This window comes from Bacillus rossius, chromosome 1 (assembly GCF_032445375.1).
Source record: "Bacillus rossius redtenbacheri isolate Brsri chromosome 1, Brsri_v3, whole genome shotgun sequence".
NCBI lineage: Eukaryota > Metazoa > Arthropoda > Insecta > Phasmatodea > Bacillidae > Bacillus > Bacillus rossius.
Genome location: NC_086330.1, coordinates 102,383,258 through 102,402,849, shown reverse-complemented (window position 1 = coordinate 102,402,849; position 19,592 = coordinate 102,383,258). Strand labels below are relative to the sequence as shown.

The 19,592-nt window shown below is 39.6% G+C and overlaps 1 protein-coding gene across 3 annotated transcripts in view; it reads right to left on the bottom strand.

The window, feature by feature from the left end:
* Nucleotides 1-19,592, bottom strand: part of LOC134540903 (structural maintenance of chromosomes protein 1A-like) — a 151,457-nt gene that overhangs the window by 73,937 nt on the left and 57,928 nt on the right. The gene's annotated exons all lie outside the window — the stretch shown is intronic.

The window sequence follows — 19,592 nt, the reverse complement described above, 5'->3', positions numbered from 1 at the left end:
AATAAAATAATAAATATTCAAATTAATAACTTGACATATGGCAACTAAATATGTGTTTTACCAAGCTCAGGAATTAGGTTGCACACATGAATACATATACAAAAGTCCGTTTTATCCCGTTTGTAAAGTTCGTTGTTTTCAGTTAAGGTGCGGCGAAAAATTAATAAATTATCGTATATACACTAGAACCTCGATAATCCGAGCTGGATGGGACCGGGGCCAACTCGGATTATCAGAACCTCGGATTATTGGAAATACGAATAAAAACACGCAAAATCAATTTCTAATACATGTCGATGTTTTAATAAAAATAAAATACAAACATATTGAAAGGCAGATTAGAAATATATACATAATTATTATTTTTTAAAATAATATATTATTGTTTTTTGTTTTTTTAATGCTCCTCGCTTCTCAGCTGCTCGTGTGCTCCACTTCTTAAAAAACATTACGTCATTTGGCGTGACGTCATCTTGCTGCTCCACGTATTCGAGTGCCTTTTCTAAACGTAGAAACCCATCTGCATGGCTAATTTTTTTGTTGGTTTCTTCTTCCCCTTGTTCGTCTTTTTCGGTGTCCTCATCCCGGTTGTTGACCATTTCAATAATTTTCTCATCTGTCAATTCTTCAATTTCATCACTGTCTAACCACTTCTTAACCTCTTCAGCACTGGATTCCATTTCGCAGCCAGGGATTGCCACCATTAAATTCAATAGAGTCATATTATCACAGTCATCTTCAACTGTTTCTTCTTCTTCACTTTGTGAAACTCTCGGTTTTATAAGTTTTGACCAGGATTTCTGTATAGTTTCCTGTTTAATTTCTGACCACGCATCAACTAACCAATAGATAACGTCTTTTATATTAACTGTTTTTAGCATATCTACTAATGAAATTTCTTCTTCTTGCAAAATATATGTCAGAAGCATGCGTCTGTACTTTTTCTTTATTGTCGCAATGACGCCTTGGTCCATAGGTTGAATGAGGCTAGTCACATTTGGGGGCAGGAAAACAGTTTTAATTTCATCACTTGAAAGCTCTTCTACGTTTGGATGGGATGGAGCGTTGTCAATAACCAACAGTGCTTTTCTCGGTAATTGTCGTTCTTTTAAAAAAGTTTCTACTGAAGGAACAAATTCCTCGAAGAACCAATTTTTAAAAATGGTCGTATTCATCCACGAGTTCTTTTGATTTTTGTATGCGACGGGTAGTGCGTTCATATTTACATTTTTAAAAGCTCTAGGTTTTTTTGATTTTCCTATCACCAAGGGACGAAGCTTATGTGTCCCAGAGGCATTGGAACATGGCATAACAGTAATTCGTTCCTTGCTCTTTTTATGCCCAGGAGCGGAAATCTCGTCTTTGGATGCTAGACTCTTGTCAGGTAGCATTTTAAAATTTAACCCAGTCTCGTCACAGTTATATAATTGATCATGTGTGTAGCCCCCTTCTTCGATCATGCTTTGAAATTTTTGAACATAGTTTTCAGCACCAGCAGCATCAGCTGAAAGCTTTTCTCCTGTGATATGCAATTGCCGCACACCGTATCTTTTTTTCCATTTATCCAGCCATCCTTTACTGGCATTAAAATTGCTTTCACCTTCTTGTAATTTATTACGAAAATACTGCGCTTTTTCTTGTAATATAGGCCCAGAAAGAGGGACACCTTTTTGCCGCTGTGCTAAAAACCATGAAAACAAAGCTTCACTTGTTTTTTCGTACTCACTTTTTTTCATACGAGATCTGGATGTTGTAGCCTGAGAAAGATTTTTTTGAGTTTGCCATAACTCCAATTTCTGTCTGTTGCGCCTCCAGTCACCCACAGTAACAGCACTCACTCCTAAATCACGCGCAATTGTTTTTAGCGGCTCACCTTTATCAACCCGCGTCAGCGCTTCTAATTTATCACTTAATGATATTTCAGTATGTTTTCTTTTACTCATACTGGTTCGTAATAGAACTGGGACGTAACTACATAGATGTGCTCACGGCGAAGAACTTATGGGAACTAAAAATTGCCCTCTGGAGGGAACGCGGGGAAGTGACGAGGGGGCGGAGGATCTAGGCCGACGGAGAAAAGGGGTTTCCCCCAATGTTCTAAAAATAGATGCTTGCGACTTCTGCAGGGGTGGGCGGCTACCTGCTATGTACAGTCACTTACCCAACTCACCCCATCAGGCCTTCCTCCTCAACGTAGCCCTGGCCGTCCCTACGTGTATGTGTGTTTGCAAAATTCATATTTTTTTCTTTCTCATAACCCCCGAAACTGACTCGGATTATTGGGAACTCGGATTATCGGAGCTCGGATTATCGAGACCCTAGTGTACTTTCAAAGTTCACTTCAAAAAAAAACATGTACCGCAGCGTAGTTCATTATATGTGTCGGCAAAACACCGTGAGATCCTATCCCGTTTAACCTCTGGGTATAGGAATTGGATTGTGTATTCAGAGTGAAATTAATTAAAACACGTCTGTCTTTAGTATTTGACGTAATTTCACGTATTAATTAAATGTTTTACATATGTAGGGAAACAGATATGACGATTTTTGGTTCGTAGACACGGTCATTTGCGATGGAGGCAATAGAGTCAAATGTTACGTATTTTCACTCCTAAGATCGCATCAGTTCTGATGCGCCCTATAATAATTACATATAATTAATGTAAACGTCGTTTGGAAACATCCTTTTTCTTGGATGACCTAAATAGCTTCGTAGAATATCAGATTATCAAGGGATCTAAACCCCGGCGATTTTGACTGTGACGCCACAATTTTATAACTCCTATTCATAATTTTAGTTCCAAACTCTTCATTATTGCAACTCGGCCTCCCATTGGCCGGAACAAAAACACTGTTAACGTAAATTAACACTTTGTAATAAAATCCGACTTCACCCAAAACGTCTTAAAGTGTCAAAACGTCACAAATTTAAAATGTTATTTTTCAACAATAAACACTCTTTTATATAAAGTCAGTGTCAAAAGCTTAAATCACCGTTAAAACCAATAAGGCCCTAGAGGGGTCTAGTCAATTGCTGCTTGCTTAATTGTCAGCTTGAATTATATCAGAGATTCCGACACACGCAGAGACGTTCAATTCCACAAAATAAATCGTTCAAACGGAAAAATATAAACAAACAACGATAAATATAATAAAATGTTAGTAAATAAATAGTTTGTTTACTTTCTGTGCGTGAAATAGTCATAAATGTAACAGCACATTAATAAAGAAAAAAAATTATTTACATCAGAAATTACAGGAATGGTGATTTCCTTAGCTTATATAATGCCATTAAAGAGCATGATTGGTCAGATATTTATAATTTTAGTGATGTAAACAGCATGGTGGACTATCTTACGACTATTTGTGACTATATTAATTTTTACATACCATTTACTATGAAATGACAGTGGTTTTGCAAATTACTTATAAGGACATTGAAATCGAAAAAAACATTTTCATAAATTATATGAACGCAACGGGAACCCATGTTATTATACTATGTTCTCTCATTATTGTAAAGAGGCTAAACTTTCTCTTTGCACATGATAAAAAAGTTTGGCTTCAAAATGTTAGTAACAAAATAAAAGAACTAAAAATTTTTGGCGATACGTAAAAATTATGAAAGACGGTTATCAAAATAAACTTCCCTTAAAGATAAACAATATAGTTACTAATGACCCTCTCATTATAGCTAATAATTTTTCTGAATTTTTCTACAGTGTTTATGGATATCCATTGAATAACCACATCTCTTTACCATATGTCTCAAATTATTACTCCATTCCTTTAATAATGTTACTGAGATTCTAGTACTCTCGAGTATTAAATCTTTCAAATTCACTCTATCGACTGGTCCTAATTGTAGTATACATGAATTAGCGAGTGATTTCCGATGTTGGCGACTCTGAGTCTGGGAAGATGGCGGAGAAAGTGCAGTACATAACATTGGCGACGAGGTGGTTTTTTTATTATAAGTTCGTGATTTCTCGGAAGAATGGCTTCGTTTGGACGTATGGACGAGTTCGATGAACGTTCAGATACTATAGGGACGTATTTGAAGAGGTTACGATACTACTTTGACGCGAATTCGGTGCCAGATAGGAAACAGGTGGCGGTGTTGTTGTCTGTGATCGGGAAGACGACGTTCGGGGTTTTGTGTGATTTGGTGTCTCCAAGTGAACCGGGAGATAAGTCGTTCGTAGAGCTAGAAGAAATATTGAAAACTCATTATAGCCCAAAGACACTCATGATTGCAGAACGGTTCAAATTCCATGGGCGTATTCAAAAAGGAAACGAATCGATATCCGAGTTCTCAGTAGCCATTAAGCACTTAGCACAAACATGCAATTTTGGCGCGTTTTTGCCGGAGGCTTTGCGGGACCAATTTGTTAGCGCCCTGCGCAGTTCAAATATCCAACAAAAGTTAATTGAAGCAGAATACACGTTGTACCAGGCCTATGCATTGGCAACGACACTAGAACAAGCGGAAAAACAACAGCAACTGTTCCATGTTCCTCAAAGTCACAACAACAATTCCGGGCCTCAGGCATCGTCGGAAGAAGTGTATAAAGTGCAGGTGCAACAAAAACATCAGCCGGGGACGGGAGCATTTGGAACTAGTGTTGGTCAACGGGAATGCTATCGGTGTGGTAGTAGGGAGCATATACAGTAGAACCCTGTTATAATGTTCCTGCATATAATGTTTTCCTGCTTATAATGTCATATTTTTAAAGTCCCAATATTTCCCCCATAAGGACAATGTATATATTTCCTGCATATAACGTTCATAAATAGTGTAATTTCCTGCTTATAATGTTTGCTTTCTAACATTCAATAAATGGAGAAAAAATGTTTTAAAACCAAATTATTCCAACACTTACGATAAAAAGTTTACTTTATGTATGTTTATGTTTACAATCACTGCCATACAATACATGAAGTTTGTTAAAATACAATTTTATGCAATATACTGAAGGTACACAATGTTCATAGTTATGTGTCAGTTGGCACCCTTAGTCAACTCTTCTCTTCCTTGCCATTCCAGTGGGTATTCAGATGCACGTACATAGTCCTACGATATTTAAGTTGCCAACCATTGAGCGAGGGCATAACTAAAAGTGTTTTCTATTGCTTACAAATATTTTTTTTTTTCATTCATACGTAGGAATCCCAAAATTAAACATTTTCAAGTGGCGAAGGAGTAGACGTTCTCACTCTTAATGTTGTCATCATGACTCGTGAGACAATTTTACAAAAAATATGGCAGTGTATCTTTAAAGACAAACAAAATTTAACCAGGGAACAAGACGAAGTTGAAAATTTGTTGGCTTGTTTCAGAAAATTCATGTATCAAGTATTAACATTAAAGTTGTTTACATAGCTTGGTGAGTCCATTGGTACAAAGCTCGAACATTGTTAAGTGCTAAATTGAGATTTCCTGGTTATAACGTTTTCCTGTTTATAATGTTTTTTTCTTGTGCTCCCTTGAAAAACATTATAACAGGGTTCTACTGTAGTGGTAGCGTGCCCATACTCACAATACAAGTGCCACACCTGTTCAAAGGTAGGACATTTGGCTAAGAAATGTCGCAAGCAGAAGGTGGCAGCAGTGTGGGGGGTGGCAAAACAAGACTCAAGGGTGCCCATTGAGGGGAACAGAGGAGGTGATGGCCATAGCAAGGAAGTGATGGAGTTGTTTAACGTACAGCACCCGGAGGGGGTGGCTTCAGTGGGGTACCAGGTACTGATTAGGGTGGAAGGTAAACCACTGGTGATGCAAGTGGATACCGGATCGGCAGTAACGTTGGTGTCAAATGAAACATACTTAGCAAACTGGCCAAACTTGCAGTTAAGTAAATCGAAGGTCAAGCTGCGGACATGGGATGACCTACCAGTGAAAGGGGGTGCTCAAGTGGAAGTGGAATATAAGGAACAGAGGAGCCGACTTCAGCTATTAGTGGTGGACTCGAGTCAACAGCGGCTTCCATCAGTATTGGGAAGGGATTGGCTCGGTCATATTCAGTTGGACTGGAACGGTATTTGTGCAGTGAGTGTTAGCCAGAGACATCTGGGGCGGGTACAGGAGGAAGTGCTAAGGGGGCTGCTGGATAAGTATGCGGGAATATTTAGTGGGGCGTTTGGAGAAATTAAAAATTTGGTGGCTAATTTTACACTCAAGGAGGGGGCCTCACCAGTTTTCCTCAAGGCAAGGACTGTACCATTTGCACTTCGAGACAAGGAGGACAAGGAGCTGCAGAATTTGGAGAAACAGCACATATTGGACAAAGTGGAATACAGCAGCTGGGCGAGCCCACTGGTCATTGTCCCAAAGGCGAACGGCGAGGTAAGAGTTTGTGCAGATTTTAAGGGGACTGTGAACCCTAGAATTGAACTAACACGCCAGCCACTCCCAGGCATTGATGATGTGTTTGCATCCGTAGCTAATGGTAGGGTGTTTAGTGTACTGGATCTGTTTAATGCATACCAGCAGTTGGTCGTGGGGAAGGAATCACAGGAATTGGTGACAGTGATCACCCATAGAGTAGTGATGGGCAGAACGGTTCTTTTGACCGAACCGGTACTTTCGGATCAGTTCCGTGAAAGATTCGTTCAGAACGATTCGTTCATCTCGGTCATTTCGTTCTTTTCTGTGAATAGGATCTGGCTCTTTTATCAGGTGTCGTAACTCGTTCATCCTTTAGAGTATTGGCTACGTGTTTGCTTCCAGCCTCCCCTCGTTATCGCGTGACCCGATAACGAGAGGAGGCTGGATCGCGTGGGTGGTTATCTTTATCTACTCTGCATGGGTAAATGAAATTTCAAACGTCTAGTTGTATACTGACTGTTATAAAATTATTGACTGTTGATCGCTGCAAATGCTTCATGCAGTGATTCTATATAATACGGGAGCATTAAATCTAAGAATGTTAGGTACGAAAGTGATCTTTCTTAACTTTAATTTGTAATCGCACTATTATAGCTAGTACTTGAACATTGCTTTTCGTAGCCAGTGAATCACAGTTGCGTATATGAAACAAGATTATTTATATTGTATTACTTTTTAAGTTACAAATATTAATATACAGGCTATTTACACTCTAGAGAGAGTAAAGTGTTTACATGTAGACCAACACATTTAGAGAGAAAAAGACAAAAATTGAATACTACTACTGCGATTCAGTATGAAGAGAGAAAAATGAAGTAGGTACATTAATTAACACCTAAATGGTAAGTGTGAACATTTGTAGTTACTTTCCCTGTTATTTTTAATTCATGTTTTTTTTCCCCCCAAATTTGTGTATGTGAATGTGAAAACGCAATTTTAAACCACTACTTAACAGTTGACATTTTCAGGTATAGATACTTTTCATGTTACCCTATTTTATTTGATCAGTTATCGTTTGCTCTTATGAACATGCTCACGCTGTGATTACTAATTCTTCAGACTCCTGACGTCATGAATCATTTCACGAACGAATCAGACCGGGCGCGTGGCCGGTTCTCTCATCTCGTTCTCTCGTTCTCTCGTTCTCTCAGCGTTTTCGTTCTTCCGAATCTTTCAAGGTACCGGCTCTCAAAGAGCCGGTTGGTTCTCTCGTTCTCTCCGCATTTTCGTTCTACCGAATCTTTCAAGGTACCGGCTCTCAAAGAGCCGGTTCTTTACATCGCGAACGAATCGCAAGATTTCGTTCTCTCAAAGATTAGTTCTTTTTGAACGAATCGTTAACGAACGACCCATCACTACCATAGAGGCCTGTATAGATATCGTAGGATGCCATTCGGCTTGTCGAGTGCTCCTGGTATATTTCAAGCGGTGATAGAGCAGATGTTACAGGGTATTCCAGGAGTGGTGGCGTATCTCGATGACATTCTGATTACAGGGGGTTCAGTGGAGGAGGAGTTGGAGCGACTAGAAGCAGTGTTGGCGAGGTTGCAAGAACAGGGTGTACAGGTTAAGAAACAAAAATGCCATTTCTTGAAGGAAGAAGTTAAATTTTTGGGGTATGTTATAAGTAGGGAAGGTATTCGGCCAGCGGACGATCTACAAGAGGCAATTCAAAAGGCACCGGTACCTACCACGGTGACACAGTTGAAGGCGTATTTAGGCTTAATCAATTTCTATGCCAGATTTGTTCAGGGAATGTCAGGCAAGCTGAAACCGCTGTACAATTTATTGGCAGAAGGAGTAGCATGGACATGGGATGCCAACTGTCAACAAATTTTTGAGGAATGTAAGGAATGTATACTTCAGGCACCAGTGTTAGTGCCCTTTGACCAACAGAAACCACTCATTGTAGCTAGTGATGCCTCACAATATGGAGTGGGTGCAGTATTGTCGCACAGGATGCCAGATGGCACAGAACGGCCCATTTGCTTTGCGTCTAAAACCCTGTCCAAGGCGGAGCAGGGTTATTGCCAATTGCAGAAGGAGGCGTTGAGCATCATCTTTGCAGTACAGAAGTTCCTCAAATACTTATATGGTCACCATTTCACGCTGTATACGGATCATCGCCCGTTGACAACGATTTTTGGACCAAAGAAGGCAGTTCCATCTTTGGCCGCAGCCCGGTTACAGAGGTGGGCTCTTCTCCTGACGACCTATAACTATTCAATAGAATACAAACAAGGAGAAGACATGGGTAATGTGGACGCTTTGTCAAGGTTACCACTGGCCTATGAGCAGTCAGTGGAACAAACAGTTTTTCTGGTACAACGGGACATCCCAATCAAAGCGGAGGAGATAGCGAAGGAAATGGAAAAGGATGAAGTCTTGAAAAGGGTAAAAAACTATACTATGTATGGATGGCCGCAGCATACTGAGGTGGCAAGTATGAAACCTAATGTCACCAGAAAGGATGAGTTAGCGATAGAAGATAATTGTATTATGTGGGCGGACAGGGTTGTGGTTCCACAAGTATTGAGAGAAACAGTGTTGCAGATGTTGCACGAGGGTCATCCGGGAGTAGTGCGGATGAAGATGCTGGCTAGGAGTTATGTTTGGTGACCAGGTATGGATAACGAGATTGATGATACAGTAAAGAAATGCACAGCCTGCCAACTAACTAGGCATAGCATACCACAGAAGTCTTGGGTGCCGTGGCCGGAAGCTTGTCGAGTGGGGGAACGAGTGCATGTGGACTTTGCTGAAAGGGAGGGAAAAAGGTTGTTGATCTTGGTTGATGCCTATTCTAAGTGGGTGGAAGTATGGCCAATGCAGAGCACGGTGGCAGAGAAAACAATTGAAAAGTTGCGAACGGCTTTTGCAGCATATGGCTTGCCGGAAAACCTGGTGGCGGATAATGGGCCTCAGTTTCGCTCAGAGGAATTTCAGCAGTTTTGCAAGGCAAATGCCATCAACCTGCAGTTGACACCACCGTTCCACCCCCAATCCAATGGAGCAGCGGAGAGAACAGTGCAGTCAGTAAAAACAGCCCTTCTGAAGCAAGCAGTGGAGAATGGTCTAACGGGAGGGACACTCTCCCTGCAGCATACATTGGATAAGTGGTTATTTGCATATCGCAACACACCCCACACCACAACGGGGAAGACCCCAGCGGAAATGTTCTTAAAAAGGAAGCCTCGTACACAATTGTTGTTGGTGAAACCAAACTTGCCGGAATATCATAAAAAGCCAAGTAGGCCGAGAGGAGGGCCAGGACTCAGGTTTCGTGTACATAATCAGGTGTGGGTAAAGTGCGTCAGAGGAGAACAGACTCGGTGGATACTGGGAAAGATTGTAGAGGTGGTGAGCATGGTTACATATAGAGTCAAAGTAGGGGAAATAATAAGATTTTGCCATCAGGATCACTTAAGGAGGAGTCACTTGCAAGAGGAGATACAATTCCGAAGCCGGAAGGGGGCAGCAGGGGCAGATAGTGATACCGGACCGAGGAAAATTCAGGGGGAGGAGACATCAGAAGTGGGGGCAGCATCTCCGCCAGGGGGACCAACGACAACGAGAGCAGCAGCAGCAGCAGAAGGAGCAGTGGAGAACCGGATAGAAGAAGGACCAAGCGAAGCTCCAAGCACAGTAGAAGATAGTGAAGGGGAAGAGTTTAGGGGCTTCTGTGAAGAAATGGCAGTTTTACCCACCCCGAAATTGTTGGCACAAAGGTGCAGTGGGAGGGTGAGGCACCCCCCTAAGCAGTGGCAACAATGGTAGGGGAGGTGCTGAAGTGAGCAGAAGTGATAAACAGTGCGGTTGGGGGGGGGGGGGGAACTAATTTAGTAGGGAGGAGTGTAGTATAGATGAATTAGCGAGTGGGTTTTCCGATTTTGGCGACTCTGAGTCTGGGAAGATCGCGGACAAGCGCAGTACATAACACTAATAGTATTCCTAATTTCATAATTAAAGGTTGTTCACACCTTCTTGTTTCTATTCTTACATTTATTTTTAATTACACTATAAATAGTGGTATCTACCCTTACTGTTAGAAAACTTCTAAAGTTATTCCAATACACAAGAAAGGTAGTAAATTGAATGTTTTTAATTATAGGCCTATATCTATCTTAAACACATTTGCTAAAGTATTGGAGAAAATTATTTACAAAGATCTTGAAGTCAATGTCAAAAATAAACTTTCTAATTGTCAACATGGCTTTTGAAGTGGCCAAACTAAGGATTACTAATTTACTAACTTTTCTTAATCCTATTTATGCTGAAGTTATTTCATATGGTCAGGTGGATTCTTTTAATTTTGATCTGGCAAAAGCATTTGATACTGCCAACCACAACTTATTACTTTGTAAACTATTCAACTTTGGGTTAACTGATAAATATCTAAACTGGTTTTCTAGTTACTTAAATGATAGAAAGTTTTATGTATCGATTAACAATTTTAATTCAAATTTATTTCTTGGTTGCTCAGGTGTTCCTCAAGGTGGAACTCTCCCTCCCCTTATTTTTAATATTTTGATTAATGATATCACATGAGCTCAACCATTCTTTGGGGCTTTTATTCGCAGATGATCTCAAAATTTATAAATCTATTTCCTCTATCAGTGACTGTCACTTACTGCAGAGACATCAATTCAATTCTTTGATGGTGTACTACTAATTATGACGTTGCTCGTCTGTACATTCTACACGTTATCACTGTTAATAAGAACCGGTGGCATGGATCGGTATAAGGGTGGTCCAGACACGTGTACTGGACTGCGTTAGAGTTTGTATAACATCTAGCGAATTAAATAAAACTTAAGTAAAACAGTCTGCCCAAGGTAAGCCCTGGAGTTAAAAGAAAATGTTTATATGAATTAAGTAAGCAGATGGACGTGGATCAGTGATAGTACCGAGTTTCAGACGATGGGTGCACGAAGCTACTTACCTCGGGCGGCCACGGCGACAGACTTCTCGTCCCAGCGCGCCCTCGAGGCGGGCCCACTACTCACATCAGGCCAAAAGCCGTTACATATAATTAAATAAAGCATGCCACCGGGAAAAAGAATGAACACACATAAACTCTTAATTAAATTAGCCTACTGGCTGCAATCAATAACATTACATAACTAATTGGTTTGAACTAATTTAATATTTAAACATAGTTTGCATCGGGAATGTTTGTCCTCGTTTGGCATTGTTTGGGCCAAGAAATATTATTTATGTTACAATTTAAAGAAAAGCCAGTCTTGAAGTAATTACTCCGTCTGCTAGAACATAAAACACTGTAGGGAAGAAATAAGGAAATAAGGGAGCGAAGCACTGACGTCACACCGGTGGGCGTGGGCCAACACATACACTTTGGCAGGTGGTTTGAAACGCCAGGGTCACAGAGGGTGGTGGTGGAAGGAGGAGGCCTGCATGGGTGAGGAGGGAGATGGTGGCACATCGGGCTCAGAAGGGCATAGCCCGGGACGACGTCAAAGAAAACTACCATAACTTACACTAGAAAATACCATCCTGTTATTTTCAACTACAAAGGTTAAATCAAACTATAAAGAAAGTTAATTTCATTATAGATCATGGAAATTCGGTTAGAATCTAAATTACTATTTCATTATCGTATACAATTTACGTTATCTCATGTGAATAGAACTCTTGCTCTCATTAAATTCATTACCTTCAATGCTTCTAATTTTGATTCCTGTCTCAGTCTATATATACCATTAATTAGAACTAAACTCAAATATGGATCAATTATATATAATACAGGTGGCAAAACTGATAGGGACAAAATTAAAAAATTCAAAATAAATAAATAAAGTTTATAAGTCATAATAAGAATTTTAATAAATTCTGATTTACACTCTCGTCTTGACACCCTGTCATCTAGAAGAGATATTTTAGATACTTTATTTGTAAAGAATACATATGAGAATAATCTAGCCTGTAAATATCTTATGGAAAATACAGGTATTAAAATACCTTCCTTTTAAAGTCAGTATCAACCATTGTTATGTTCATTAAACAAATCAAATGATATAGTTTATAGGATAGTAAAAATTTTAATAAGTATAGCAGTTCCAATTCTTTAATAAATAACAAATTATCTATTAAGAAAATAAGAGATCAAATTAATTCTCTATGCTATTTCTGGTCTATTTTGCCTTCTTTTGTTTATATTTTGTTTTTATAGCTTTAGTATTGGCTCATTTTATGTACTGTTTTTGGTGTTTTTGTTATCTATCCATTTTTGTTTTTTTTTGTTTTAAGTAACTTTGTTTGTATGGTTTTTCTTTTGTGTTTGTGTGTTTAGTCATTGTATTGATGTTGTGTCTATCAATTAAGGCTAATTATTTGCTGTTTGTAGACATGGTCCAATCAAATTAAAAAATAAATTAAAAAATATAACCAAAACAAACAAGTGCACCTTCAGGTGCCCTCTACTTCCCCACAGGAATGTTGGTGTCTTTCACCATTTTAAATATAATTAATATATACACACTTCTCAGTAGGTATTTCATTAAATATGTACTGTAAGAGAATGTAACACTAGGAGATTTACATGCAAAGATTAAAAGTAAGTTATTAGGGGTATTGCACTGTTGGAACACCAATTATGCATGTTGTAGTGTAGTCATGAAGTTGGTGCCACTGTAAGACAGTTGTGATGATGGTGTCAATGAGCTAGGATAAACACGGAGTGGTAACAGATAATAAATAGAATAGAAGCAGTGTATGTGATATTATTATATGTCTGCCCTTACCCTGAATGGGCACTAAAACATGGCGCAGTCGGTAGGATCAATAGTAAAAGACCATTGTATCAAGAAGAATAAATAACACAGTGCCGAATAAATGGAAAGTGCGGGAGGAAACAAAATAAATGAACTCGTGAACCTAAAGTAACAGCACAGATTAATATGTCGATAAGACAAGAACAAGAAAAAAACAATCCATAAAAAGTGAACACCAGGCTACTGCAAACGTCACATAACCTCAACATGGCGGGAACTGTTAATTTGCCAGCTGCATTGATACTTTCAGGAAACGTGGCAGCACACTGGAAAACCTTCAAACAAAACTTTGAGATTTATATTATTGCCAGTGGAAACGATAACAAACCTGATAATATCAAAATAGCTCTGTTGCTAAACATTATAGGTCAAGAAGGTGTTGATCTGTACAACACATTCAATCTTAACAATGAAGAGAAAACAAAGTATGATAAGGTGATACAAGCATTTGAACAACACACAACCCCCAAAAAAAATGAAGCATTTGAACGATACATTTTTAATCAGCGGTGCCAAGCTGAAGGTGAAACTATTGACCATTTTGTCACTGATCTGAAAAGACTGGCTAAATCATGTTCACTTGGGGACCTCGAAGAATCCCTGATTCGTGACAGAATCATTGTGGGAATAAGTAGTACCACGCTGAGGGAGAGTCTCCTGAGAATAGAAGATTCAACACTTCAGCAAGTAGTCAACCATTGTCAGGCATCAGAGAGAAGTCGGGAACAAGCAACACAGATGCAACAGGGCCAAGGTAGGACCAAACAAACTGGTGGAGAAGAAACAACCTCAATTCCAGTTGATGCCGTTGCTCGAGGAAAATATAACCCTAAAAGAACAATTAGGACAACTATGCAACAAGACAGTCAAAAACAACACGTACATGAACGTGCGAGATACTATGAACAACCAAAACATCTTCAAAGCATTTCAAATTGCTCATATTGTGGCAGAAAACATCCTCCAAGACAATGTCCAGCTTATGGCAAAAAATGCTCTGCATGCCAGAAATATAATCATTTTGCGGCTATGTGCCGAACAGAACAACAAATCCACCAAATTAGTACAAATGAACATTATAGTGAGAAAAATAATGATAGTGAAGAAGACGTTGCATTTATGTATGGAATTGTGGCTAAACAAGAAAAAGAAATTGACTCATTGAGGGCGAAACCAACAAAAGAATGGAGACAGGATGTATGGGTAGAAAACAAAAAAATCAATTTTAAACTGGACACAGGAGCAGCTGTTAACACTATACCAAGCGAGATATTAGATCAAATAAGACCAGAAGTGAAAATTAAGCAGACAAACATAACACTGGAAGCATTTGGTGGATCTACAATTAAACCAGAAGGAACTGTCACACTCAAATGTGAAGTGAAGGGAAGAAAGGTAGATTTGAAATTTGTTGTGGTAAATTTACAGACAACACCACTACTAGGTTTAGAAGGATGTGAACAACTTGAACTAGTGAAGAAGGTACAGTCAATTGTGGCAGAGCCTACAGACAGCATTACGAGAGAGTTTGTGAAAAACAATTCTAAAATATTTCAAGGCTTAGGTAAGTTTCCTGGCACATACACAATTAAGATAAGAAAAGAGGCTAAACTAATTAATGAGCCCCCGCACAGGATTCCAAGTTCAATGAAGCCAACTTTCAAAAGAACTCTTGAAACAATGGAAAAGAGAAAAGTGATTGAAAGAGTAGAAAATCCAACACTGGAACATTGCATTAATCAGTTAGTAACTGTAGAGAAACCAAATGGGGAACTAAGGTTCTGCCTAGATCCACAAGAGCTAAACAAAATCATTGTCACAGAACATCATCTAATTCCAACCGTGTCAGAAGTTGCTGAAACATTGGCTTTTAATGAGTATTTTACGGTGTTGTACTTAAAAGATGGGTATCATCAAATTGAGCTGGATGAAAAATCAAGTAATTTGTGTAGCTTCTCAACTCCGTATGGAGTATACAAGTTCAAAAGACTTCCTTTTGGCCCTATCTGTGCTAGCGAAACTTTTCAAAAACAAATGGAAGGCAACTTCAATGATATTCCCAATGTGATGGCATATCAGGATGATCTCATTGTGTATGCAAAATCAGCAGAAGAGCATGATAAAGCCTTGCAACAAGTACTTCTTAGGGCTGAAGAGAGAAATATCAAGTTTAACGCAAGGAAAGTGCAGTATAGAAAAAATGAAGTTACATATATAGGCTTCAAATTTAGCAAGCAAGGAATGAGTATGGACCAAGATCGAGTAAGAGCATTAGTCGACCTCAAAGCTCCAGCTTCGAAAAAAGAGCTCCAACGATGTATGGGAATGTTTAACTATGTTCGACAATTCATTCCGCATATGTCTACCATAACAGCACCCTTGCGGCAACTTTTATCAGACAATGTATGCTATCAGTGGCTACCTACACATGAAAATGCTTTTAATGAAATTAAAACTTTGATATCCAATGCACCAGTATTGGCAAACTTTACACCATGCAAAAAAATAGTGATTCAATGTGATGCCAGCAAGGATGGATTAGGGTGTGTGTTACTGCAGGACCAACAACCTGTAGCCTTTGCATCGTCAAGCATGACACAAGCCGAACAAAACTATTCACAGTCTGAGAAAGAGATGAGAGCCATTGAGTTTAGCCTGAAAAAATTTCACAATTATGTGTATGGGTATAAGGTCACAATCATGACGGACCACAAACCACTTGTTGCCACAATGAACAAGCCTGTACACAAAATAGGTTCATCAGTTCTACGCAGACTGAGGCTAAAAATACTAAAATACAACATAGAGGTAAAATACTTACCTGGACCTCAAATGTACATTGCAGATCTACTGTCCCGGTCATATCTCTTAGGTCCTACTGAAGAGGACCCAGAAATGAAAGAACTAGTTCATGAACTAGTTAGGCACTTACCCATGTCTGAGTCAAAGAAAGAACTCTTTATCAAGACCACAGAAACAGATAATGAACTTTCAGCTCTCAAGGACATGTATGGCAAGGGTTGGCCTGAACATAAAAAACAAGTGCCAGAGTGCATTAGGTGGGCATGGCCTATGAGAAATGACATTTATGTGGACAATCAGTTGCTCTTTTACAATGACAAACTTATTGTACCTCAAGCACTGAAGAATCTTATTTTGAACCTGTTGCATGAAGGTCACAATGGAAGGGACAAGACTATAGCCAAAGCCAAAACTGTGTACTACTGGAAAAACATGTATTCAGACATTACAAGATGGGTGAGTGGATGCCATATATGTGAGAAATATCAATCAATGAAGAAGAAATCACCAATGATTGCACAAGAGATTCCACAACTCCCTTTTGAGAAGGTTTCAGTGGACATTCTGGTTAATGCAGGCAAGAACTAGGTACTTGATTGTTGTTGACATATTCTCAAAGTGGCTGGAAATAATACCAATAAATCATAAGACAGCAGAAAATGTTTGTGATAAACTGAGGGATGTGTTCTGTACGCATGGCATTCCAAGAGTAATTAGAGCAGACAATATGCCCTTTCTATCGCAAACGTTTGCGAGGTTTGCACGGACCTATGACATTGAATTGAGAACATGTAGTCCGCACTATCACAGAAGTAATAGCCTGGCAGAAAAGGGATGTCACACAGCAAGGAAAATACTATAGAAAAGTATGGAGCAGCAAAAAAATTTTAGAGATCTGCTAAGAGAGTACAGAAACACGCCACTGTCAAGCTTAAACATTTCACCGTGTCAACTACTAATGAGCCGCCAGATAAGAACATTACTACCAGTGACAAGTCAAATGCTTCAACCCAAAGTTGAAAAAGACGCACATAAAAAAATGATATTAAATCAAGAACGGTGCAAACAACAGTATGATAAGACAGCCTTGAAACAGGCTAGCGAGTTTAGAGAAGGAGACAAGGTGGTGATAAAAACAAATAAGAATGCACAATGGGAACCTGCTACAGTTGTAAGGATACACGACGCTCCACGATAATACTCAGGACTCTTGGTACTCTATTACTTTATTATTGTCACTTAGTCACTTACTCTTACATATCACGGCCATCTTAACCTACATTTTCTCCACACTCTCGCCAACTTGGCCATATACAACACCTCCCCTTTTACAGGGGTTTCTTATGTTAGTTCAAATGGTTTCTTGGTTATAACCCTTCTGCCGCTTCTGGTAATGTACACATCAGTACCAGCCTTTTTATTAGAGACTGGTCCCTCTATTTCTTCCCCCACCTTACTGGTCTTACAGTCTATCGACCCCTTAGCGCCTTGATCAACTGCATATCTTAGCCCAGTTATTCCCTCATCTAGAGAACTTCCAAACCCCTTAAATCCCTCTAGTAATGAACCATCAGAGCTCCCTTGTTCCTCACTCATCGGACTTTCCTTTCTTTCAATGTGGTTGTGCGCTTGGCTCACGGGAATTGTCTCTTGTTCTGTAGGCTTAGTTTTGGAGGATTTGATTTGTGTGGTGTTTCTCCTTACCGCCCTTCTATCTTCGTCTTTTTGAATCCAGTAGGACCTGGGTTCGGCACATTTCCTAAGCACGACACCTGCCTGCCATAAGTTATCTCTCTCTGTCATAATAACTACCCTATCACCTTGTTGGTATTCCCTTTCTGTTTTCCTGGCTGTTTTGTCATGCCACTTTTTCACCCTGTCTTGCTTTTCACAAAGTGATTTGTGAACATTGATCTGAACTATGGGTTTCAGTGACTCCATGCTTACAGGCATATCTGTTCGTATGCGCCTGCTAAACAGTATTTGGGCTGGGGATGCTTTTATCCCAGTCACTGGAGTGTTGTTATGTTCTCGTACGAGGTCCCTGTAGTCCGACCCTTCTACATTACTTTTGCGCAGTATCATCTTGCAAATACCTACGGCCTTCTCTGCCATTCCATTCGATCGGTGGTAGTGAGGAGTACTAGTAGCCAATGTAATCCCTTTAGAATTATAGTATTTTTGGCAGTCGCGTGACAGGAATGGTACGTTGTCGGCAACGAGGTGTTTGGGGAACCCATGTGTGTTAAATACATCCTGCATGGCACTGATGACCGATTTGGAGTTCTTATTAGGAATGGGGTGAAGGACAAGCCAGTGTGATAGATAATCTACTAGAACAAGATAGACCCTACCAGAATATTCCAGAATGTCGGCTCCAACCTTGAGATACGGCAATTCTGGTATTTCATGAGGAAGTAAGGGTTCCCTATGATTTGCAGCCCTAAACTTTTCACATGTTGCACACGCAGATACCAGTGTCGCGATGTCTGCGGACATCCCTGGCCAATGAAACAGCTGGCGTGCTCTTGCTAGTGTTTTTCCGATTCCCTGATGCCCTTCGTGAACCCACCCCAATACAACTGATCGTAGTGACCTGGGGACAATGATCTTGTGTGCCAAGAAGACTATCCCATCATTGATATGAGTGTCGTGTCGCAATTTGTGGTAGTGACTGCCTTCCCCCGTCACCTTGCTTACGTGTGGCCAGCCATTAACCTGTAATTCCATCAATGTGCATAGTAAGGGGTCCTTTGCAGTTTCCTTTTGAAATAGGTCCCGTTTGGCATCAGTCATGGGCACGGTCTAAGAAGGGGAGGTCTGGACACTCCCCAACCTGGCCAGCATGCAAAAGTGGCACACCTAATGTCTCCGTAGTTCCGCTCCGCTCCACCATCTGACGTGTAGCGCTGGTTGTTCTGCGGTGGTATTTTAAGCTTTGTTGTTATGAACAACTCAACATAATAATCATTTAAATTTTCATTTAAATCTTTAAAATGCATTAATCTCCAGATATCGATACAGTATTAAATTGGATGTGTTTATTTTTTATAAGTTTGGGAATTATTTCATAAATTAGGTCAATTAGGTTACGAAGTATAGTTTCCACATTGGCATTGGCGGGAACTTCATTGTGAGCAAGGAGCATTGATTGTTAGTAAAGAGAATAAGCGTGTATTATTTTAATTGTGAAAATGCCTAACCTTTGTGTTGCACCTGGGTGCAAAACAAATTATCAGGCAAAGTCGGACGAGAAAGTTGCAATATTCCGAGTTCCCAATGATGACAATGTTAGGCAATTGTGGCAGAAAGCAATTCCATGAGACAAGTTTGTACTTAAAAGATACCATTATGTATGCGAAAAACATTTTGTGGAAAACGACAGTCTCACAAAAAAAGGAACACAAAGATCAGTTCGGAAACGTCATTGGAATAGTAAGTTAATTTTTATTATTTGTATGAATGTAGTCTAAAGATTACTTATTTTTGTATAGGCCCAACTTTTTTAAAAATGGAATGTATGATGTCGAATTTTATTAATGACCAGCACAACCCTGATAATATCTGTTTGTAAGTAGTTTGACAATACACCATTTTTTATTAAAATACAA